Source organism: Panthera uncia, chromosome F1 (assembly GCF_023721935.1).
Source record: "Panthera uncia isolate 11264 chromosome F1, Puncia_PCG_1.0, whole genome shotgun sequence".
Classification (NCBI taxonomy): domain Eukaryota; kingdom Metazoa; phylum Chordata; class Mammalia; order Carnivora; family Felidae; genus Panthera; species Panthera uncia.
In genome coordinates, this window is record NC_064813.1 from 58,384,955 (window position 1) to 58,393,493 (window position 8,539).

Consider the following 8,539-nt stretch of genomic DNA (forward strand, 5'->3'; position numbering starts at 1 on the left):
ATGGTACAGGGCTGCGGCTCTCTGAGCTTTAAATATTCAGGGTTTCATTATGACTATTTCATTACCCCAAGCAGCACATTGCAGGAGACAAAGTGGCTCAGTGTGACCAAGGCAGGAGGTGAGGCTGGCTGGTGTCTGAAGCCTGGTCCTGCTGGGACCTGCCGAGAGCTCCTGGGGGGCAGGGCCATGTGTTGACCACCGGCACAATCATGCCTGTGCCAGGCACTGGCTGGGCACTGGGGACACAGCGGCACTCGGGGTGAGGGCTGAATGGCCCTGCAGTAGATGCCCAGAGCTGCCCCAGGACTGCCGAGAGCCACAACGCTTTCTGGATGAAGTCTTCCAGAAGATGGCTGTGAGCTTCTGGCTGGCCAACAGAGCAGATCGGTCCGGAGTCCCCGCAGGCTCAACATCACGGGTTCAGTTGCTGGGGCCAGCAGCCCTAAGCCGACCCCTGTGCGTGTCTGCCTCCTCTCCTCCATCATGAGACCCCTTTCACAGCTTTGCCTGGCCACCAGGCTGCTTCTTCCTGTCACCTCTTTCTCCTAAGGTAAGACTTCTCCCATGTTCTGGGCCTTTCCACCCACATGTTTCGATGCTTACCCAGTCTGTCCCCTCCCTGCTGTCAATAGCTAACTAGGTGTGGGGCACCTGGGTGGCTCAGTCGGTTAAGTGTCTGACTTCAGCTCAGATCATGATCTCACAGTTCATGAGTTCAAGCCCCATGTTGGGCTCTGTGCTGACAGCTCAGAGCCTGCTTGGGATCTCTCTCTCCCTCTCTCTCTTTGCCCCTCCCCTGTGTGCACTTGCTCTCTCTCTCTCTCAAAATAAATAAATAAACATTAAAAAAAAAAAAAACCCTAGCTAACTACATGTGATCAACTATCCCCGGGGTTGGGGTTCAGTGGATGCCTCTTACCAGTGTAGCCCCTCCCTGCAACACTCTTGTCTATGGATCTTCTGGAGGGGGCACCTGAGCGGCTCAGTTGGTTAAGTGGCCAGCTCTTGATTTCAGGTCTGGTCATGCTCTCACAGTTTGTGAGTTCGAGCCCTGCATCAGCTCTGCCCTGATAGTGGGGAGCCTGCTTGGGATTCTCTGTCTCCCTCTCTCTCTGCCCCTCCCTGCTTGCACTCTCTCTATCTCAAAAATAGAATATAGATCTTCTGGAGACTATTTCTTAACCCAAGGAAACAACAAATGTGAAAAATTGCCACACCATGTAAAAAATGTAGGGGGTAGGGGCACCTGGGTGGCGCAGTCGGTTAGGCGTCCGACTTCAGCCAGGTCACGATCTCGCGGTCTGTGAGTTCGAGCCCCGCGTCAGGCTCTGGGCTGATGGCTCGGAGCCTGGAGCCTGTTTCCGATTCTGTGTCTCCCTCTCTCTCTGCCCCTCCCCCGTTCATGCTCTGTCTCTCTCTGTCCCAAAAATAAATTAAAAACGTTGAAAAAAAAATTAAAAAAAAAAATGTAGGGGGAGTAAAGGCAAGGTATGGGGTCGGGGGGGATGAAAACATGCATTTACCGCTGTGATGGCCTGCTAGGGTCACAGTGACCCTAAGAGATGAATATTACTGAGGCACATTTTTACAAGGGAAGAATCTGTGAACGAGAGACCTTAAGGAACTTTCTCGAGCCAGCAGAAAGCCCACTGGCATTTTCTGACTCTAAAACCACAAGCCTGTCACCTGCCACAGGAGGAGGGGGACTCGTGCAGTGGACCAGGCCGTCCACGAGAAAGAAGCCTGGCCTGCCAAGAAAACCTGGGGTGGGGAAGCCTGGAGATGCGAGGCTTCCCCAAAACCTGCCCTGAGCCCGCTTTTGCTCCTAAACCCCGCAGCCGTATCCCGTGGGGGTGGAGCTGGAAGCCATCAGAGGAAGCAGTGAAGCTGGGAGACAGGCGTTCTCTACTGGGAACCACAGCCTGGATCCAGGGCGCGAAACACAGGGTCCAAACCAGCTCCGACTGGGACAGCTGGCCCTCTGGAGCACCCTTCCGCTACTAAGTCCTGGGGGCCGATCGAAGCAGGGTCCAGCCTCACAGCTGGCCGTGGCTGGAAACGTCAGCCCTCCTGATCACAGTAACATCTTGACCCCCATCCTCACGTTGCTGCACTGGAGAAATGGACACTTAAGTCTGTGAGAGGCAAGCGGGGCCTTTCCTAGACCCCACAAAGTCTTTGACTCCCCAGGTGCTGTTCTTCTCCTTATGCAAGACTTCCCACTAAGGCGGGCTCTCAGTGCTTTCCTGCTGGCAGTGGGAAGGGCTGGCTTCAGGGCCCCCTGCCTGTCTCTTTTCAGCCAGGCAGCTTAGCCTCAGCTGGGGCTCCAGCTAATGGGCTCCCTCTGCTCTTCCCCAGCTGGGACTGAAAGTCCCTAGTGCCCTTTCTGCTCCCTCCCCCACTCCGGCACCCTCCTCCGCCCCAAACTGGATTTCTAGGTCTCCGACCCAGTGCCTTTGACGATGACGCCCCCAGCAGCACCGGAGCGGACCTGCTGGTCCTATCCTCCGCCATCCCCTCCCCTGACACGTGGGATGGACCGCATCTCGCCCACACACGCCCGTGGCCAAACGGAAAGGACCTAGGGCTCTGAGCTAGGTGGCTCAGCGGGGACTCCCAGCTCTGCCACTTGTTAAGTGTGTGGTCTTAGTCAGGACACGCCGTCCCCAAGCCTTAGTTTACTCAGCTGAGAAAGGGAGAGGAAACTAATACCTGCCCTGTCTCACAGAGTTGCCGCAAAGGTCAAGTAAGATCATGCATGTAGGGGGCACATAAATAATGCCCCTCCTGGGTTCAGAACTAATTGAAAAAAAGAGACAAAGATGAAATGGTTTTGGGGCGCTTGGGAGGCTCAGTGGGTTGAGCACCTGACTCTTGATTTCGGCTCAGGTCGTGATCTCACGGTTTGTGATATCGAGCATTAGGTTCTGTGCTGACAGTGCGGAACTTGCCTGGGATTCTCTCTCTCCCTTTCTCTCTGTCCCTGCCCAGCTCGCTCGCTCTCTCTCTCGCTCTCTCTCTCTCTCTCTCTCAAAATATATAAACATGTTTAAAAAGTGATGAAATAGGGTTTTTTAAAATCAAATTTATTGGAAGAGCTGAGTTGGAGAATATTGACTGAATTTATGGCCAAGGTGGGGGACCTACTATATCCCTAATTATGTCCCTCCTGAATGCAGATGTGAAGGCAGAAGTCATGTGCGAGTGGCACTCTGGGCCAAGGGACATACCGCCTGTATCTCTGAGCATCACCAATCAGCCCTGAGGCAGGCGTGATTGGCATTAGTTACTGAAGAGAAGATGAAAGCTGAAAGAGATTCAGTAGCTTATCTAAGACCACACAGTGAGCAAGTCGCAGAGCTGGGATCTGAACCAAGTTATTGGTTCCAAAGCCCGGGCTTTTACTGCTAGCCCGGGAGAAACCAGGGCTCAACTAGCAGGTGACTTTACCGCCACAGGAGGCAGAGGCAAGGAACAACAATCTCAACCCAGGGGTGATGCTTCCACTTTTCGGGGCGATTCCACATGCATTATCTCCTTTCGCTCATTCACCTGTTCAATAAATATATACTGAACATGTCCGTGTGCTAGACAATCTATCTAGAAACCATACAAAGTCCTTACTCACAAAACTTACATCCTAGTGAAGAAACAGACACAAAAGAATTATCCACATAGAAGGAAAGGTAGGCAGGGGCGCCTGGGTGGCTCAGTCGGTCAAGCGTCCGACTCTTGATTTCGGCTCAGGTCATGATCTCGCGGTTCTTGAGTCGGAGCCCTGCATCAAGCTCTGTGCTGACAGTGCAGAGCCTGCTTGGGATTCTCTTTCTCCCACTCTCTGCCCCTACCCTGCTCTCTCTCTCTTTCAAAATAAATAAATAAACTTAAGAAGAAGAAGAAGAAGAAGAAGAAGAAGAAGAAGAAGAAGAGGAGGAGGAGGAGGGCAGATGGAGACAGACCTAAATGTAGATAATCTCAGTTTAAAAATGGGGCACCCGAGGGGCCTCAGTTGGTTAAGCATCCAACTTCATTCAGCTCAGGTCAGGATCTCACATTTCGTGAGTTCAAGCCCCACATTGGGCTCTGTGCTGACAGTGAGGAGCCTGCTTGGGATTCTCTCTCTCTCTCTCTCTCTCTCTCTCTCTCTCTCTCCCTCCCTCCCTCCCTCCCTCCCTCTTAAAAATAAATAAATAGACAGCTTTCAAAAATGAAATTAGGGGGCACCTGGGTGGCCCAGTCAGTTAAGCATCCAACTCTTGATTTCAGCTCAGGTCAGGATATCACAGTTCGTGGGATTAAGCCTTACATCAGGCTCTGCACTGTCAGCTTGGGATTCTCTCTCTTCCTCTCTCTCTTCCCCTCCTCCCTCCTCTCAAAATAAATCAATAAACACTGAAAAAATGAAATCAGGGCTGAAGACAGGCTGAGTTGTCGAGGATGACTGCCCTCAGCATCACATCCGTCAGAGACCCAAGTGAAGTCAGAAAATGTGACTCTTGGGGGAAGAGCACTCCAGGCAGAGGGAAGGGCCAACGCAAAGTTCCCAAGAAGGGAGCCAGGCAGGGACCTAGCGCTAGGAAGTAAGACATCATGGCTGAGAACCAGTGAGAAGGAGGGTGGTAGGAGGTGAGGTCTTAGAGCTGGAGACAGGGGGTGAGTCTTGGGACAGTCAGCCTTCTTGGTCACAGGACAACAAGATTTGAGGTTTTCTTCATAAGCGTGTCAAGAACTAGAGGGTTACGGAACAAGTGAGTGGCTTGATTTGATTTATAGTCTTAGAATATGGCAGTGAATTGGAAGCAGGCGGCCCCATCCAGTGACGAAGCTACTAGCTTGTTGCATCTGACAGACAAGGGTGGCTGGAACCAGAAGGTAAGCAGCGGGCATGGTGAGAAGCGGCTGGTTCGGGATCTGTTTGGAAGGTAGTTAATAGGACTGCGATCCTAACAACCTGCCTGTGAACACGGGGGCCGGGTGGGGTGGGGGTGGGAGGGCGTGAGGTCATCCCCAGAAACAAAAAAGGAAGCCCAGAGCCCCAGAACAGAAAGAGGAGGGTAAGTGTGCAGTGTGCGGGGTGACCAATCAGGAGTCCTGAACCTGCGCTGGAAGCAGCCTCCCCCCGCCCCCCGACCCTGGCCAGGGACCCCCTGCTTTGGAGACACCGGAACCCCTCAGCATGTCCGGCGGGAGGCCCAGCACCGGCCACGAAACGCCCTTGGCTCCTCAGCCACCCCCGTCAAGACGGCAGGCCAGATGCACCATCAAACATTCGCCGCGCAGTTTGCAGGTGACATTTCCCCGTCGTGAAAACACAGCATACGCCACTTTCATGCAAGACGGTGGGACAAAGGCACAACTCCGGGGGGAGGCACGTCAGAGCCCTCCCATCCAGGCAGCCAGGCCCTCCGTCCCTTTTCCACATGGGACGCTCCATTTCCATACACGTTCTCGACCGCCTGCTCGCCAGGGGCTTGCTGAGGTGCCAAGTGGGACGTTACAGGGTGCTGTGCTCTTAGTCTGGTGGTGGGAGACGGGTCGCGAGGCCCCAGGAGAAGCAGCGAGGACGAATCTAGGGTTGAGGAAAAGGGACGAGGAAAAGGTGTTCAGGGTGTACCCTGAACGAGGTCTGGCGACCGTGGGTAGGTGGGGACAATCGTGGGTGGGCAGGACAACGTGCGAACGGAGGCACGGGGTGTGAAGAAACCTGGCAGGGTAGCCCCGGGCGTGGGGGTCTGGTGTGGCCCCCGCGACAGCAGCCACAGCAGAGACAAGACTATCTGCTGAGCCATGCGCCAGGGGGGCCCCGGCGAAGACCTTGGAGACATTTGCTCACGGAGTCCTCACAGCGCCTGGAGGCAGGTTGAGCAGACAGGGGCTCAGAGAGTTTAATGTTTACTCATTTATTTTGAGAGAGAGAAAGAGAGTGTGAGTGGGGAAGGGGCAGAGAGAGAGGGAGAGAGGGAGACAGAGAGAGAGAGGGAGGGAGAGAGAGAGAGGGAAAGAGAGAGAGAGAGAAGGAGGGGGGGGGAGAGAGAGAAGAAGAGAGAGAAAGGGATAGGGAGAGAGAGGGAAAGAGGGAAAGAGAGAGAGAGGGAGACAGAGAGAGAGGGAGACAGAGAGAGAGAGAGAGACCAAGAGAGGGAGACAGAGAGAGGGAGGGAGAGAGAGAGGGAAAGACAGAGAGAGAGGCAGAGAGGGAGGGAGAGAGAGAGAGAGAGAGAGGGAGAGAGAGGGAGAGGGAGAAAGAGGGAGAGGGAGAGACAGAGACAGGGAGACGGAGAGACAGGGAGAGGGAGGGAGAGAGAGGGAGAGGGAGAGACAGGGAGATGGAGAGACAGGGAGAGGGAGGGAGAGAGAGGGGGAGACAGAGAGAGAGAGGGAGAGAATCCCAAGCTTGTTCCATGCTCAGCCATGCCCGATGCAGGGTTTGGACCCACAACCATGCAATCGTGACCTGAGCGGGAATTAAAAGTCAGATGCTTAACTGAAGAGGCTCAGAGAGTTTAAGTCACTTGACCAAGACCACACAGTTAGTAAGATGAGAAATATAGATTTTTTTAAATATTTTCTTTTTACTGAAGTACAACAGAAATGACTAGAGACCCTAAGCGTGCAGCGGGCGCATTCTTACAAAGAGGATACACGTACCCGGTTCAAGAAACGGAATCTTACCATTCTGAAGCCCCTTTCCTGCCCTCTTCCAGCCCTTCCCTTCCCTCCTCCACAAAGGTAAGCACTTCGGTCTATCCTGACTTCTGACCCCATAGATTTCTTTTTGGAGTTGAGATTTGCCCGCAGGTCTGTGGGAACCTGAGGCCAGGATTTTGAGCAGGCACAATAATACGTGGACGGACTTCCCAGTCTGGTTAGGTCTGCATACCATTGCCAGCATTGTTTTCCCGACCACATCCCGATTTGTGCAGTGCTCCTTGCTGTCTCCCTCGTGCCTAGCGGCAGACAGATGACCACTCTAAAGAGAGTCCCGGAAACCAGCGCGGGAGCCGCCAGTGTCCTGTCTAGAATAGTCCCTTCCTGTGCTTGGCGACATGGACACGTGCTAGACTGCAAGTCAGCGACTGAGGTGTCCCACTTCCCATCTTCAGAACAATGTGATTTAAAGACAAGTGCGTCCTTTTGGAGAGTGTAAATCAATAGCCCTGAGCGGTGTCCTTGAATAGATTTAACCATATTCTCAAAGCTAAGGGTTTTGTGAGATGTGAAGAAAATTCTATAGTCATTGCAAAATAAAACACAAAGATTCCAGTCCGTCAGCTGGATAGTAAGACTCATGCCCTCGCCTTCACCTCACTCACACACACACACACACACACACACACACACCATCTGCGTTCTGGTACAAACCAAATAAAAAAAAAAAAAAAGCACAGGGGCATCAGGGTGGTTCAGTCAGCGGAGCGTCCAACTCCCGATTTCAGCTCGGGTCATGATCTCATGGTTTGTGACATCGAGCCGCTGACAGTGCAGAGCCTGCTTAAGATTCTCTCTCTCCCTCTCTCGCTGCCCCTCCCCCTCTCACGCGCATGCCCTCAGGATCTCGCTCGCTCAAAATAAATACATTAACTTTAAAAAAAAAAAGCATGAACTTCGCGGAGAACACGACTGGATGGCTAGCTTGGGCTCTTCTAGAGTCCCAAGTAACACAAGCCCACCCCGCCTGCTGCTTCCTTCGCCCCCAGGCTCAGCCCGGCCAAGTCCTCACCGCACAGTCCTCTCGGCAAGTCTTAGTCCCCCTGCGTCCTGGCACTCGGGACAAGATCAGCCCCTGACCTTCTCGGGCCGCAGCCCGCACGGTCCTGCTCCCCTCACCTGCCAGTCCTGTCTCAAGTGCCGCGTGTTGGGAAGAGTCGGAGGAAGCAGCACCCCCTCCCCTGCAGACTACTGGGGCCCAAGGAGCGGCCCCTGAAGGGCCGACTCAAACGCAGGTGTGAATGCCACGGTCCCACGTGGGGACCCCGCGTGGGGACCGGAGGCGCAGGCCGGGAGGCAGAGGGAACGATCACCTGCCGGTTGGGTGAGCAGGTCAGGGTCGGTGGGGAGCAGGGCGCTTGCGAGGACACCCAGGTGGGGAGGGCAGGAGGGCGGGACTCCGCCTTTGAGGTGCTGGGACACAGGAGGGGTGCCAGGGAGCCAGGGAGAGCTTGCGTCTTGCGCTCGGAAAGGCACAGGCCAGCTTCCGGCTTCCCCACGCACTGCTGACTTGATGTAGCTTACTTAACGTTTCCTAAACCTCGGTGCCTTTTACATAAAATGAGGTAATATGATCCACCTCACGGAAGTCAAGGCACATTGAAAACTAACGTATTTCGGCGCCGGACACACGGCACCGGCCGCCTGTGAGGGTTGACGGAGAACAGGATCGGGGGGAATGTTCAGTTCCGCCTCCTGGTGGAGTTGTGAGGCCGGCGCTTTGGAGAACGAAGAGAGTACGGGAGATGGTGTAATTTGCCGGGTGTGTTCTGGCCGACGCACACTCACGCGCGCACACACACGCACACTCACGCGTACTCACACACACACT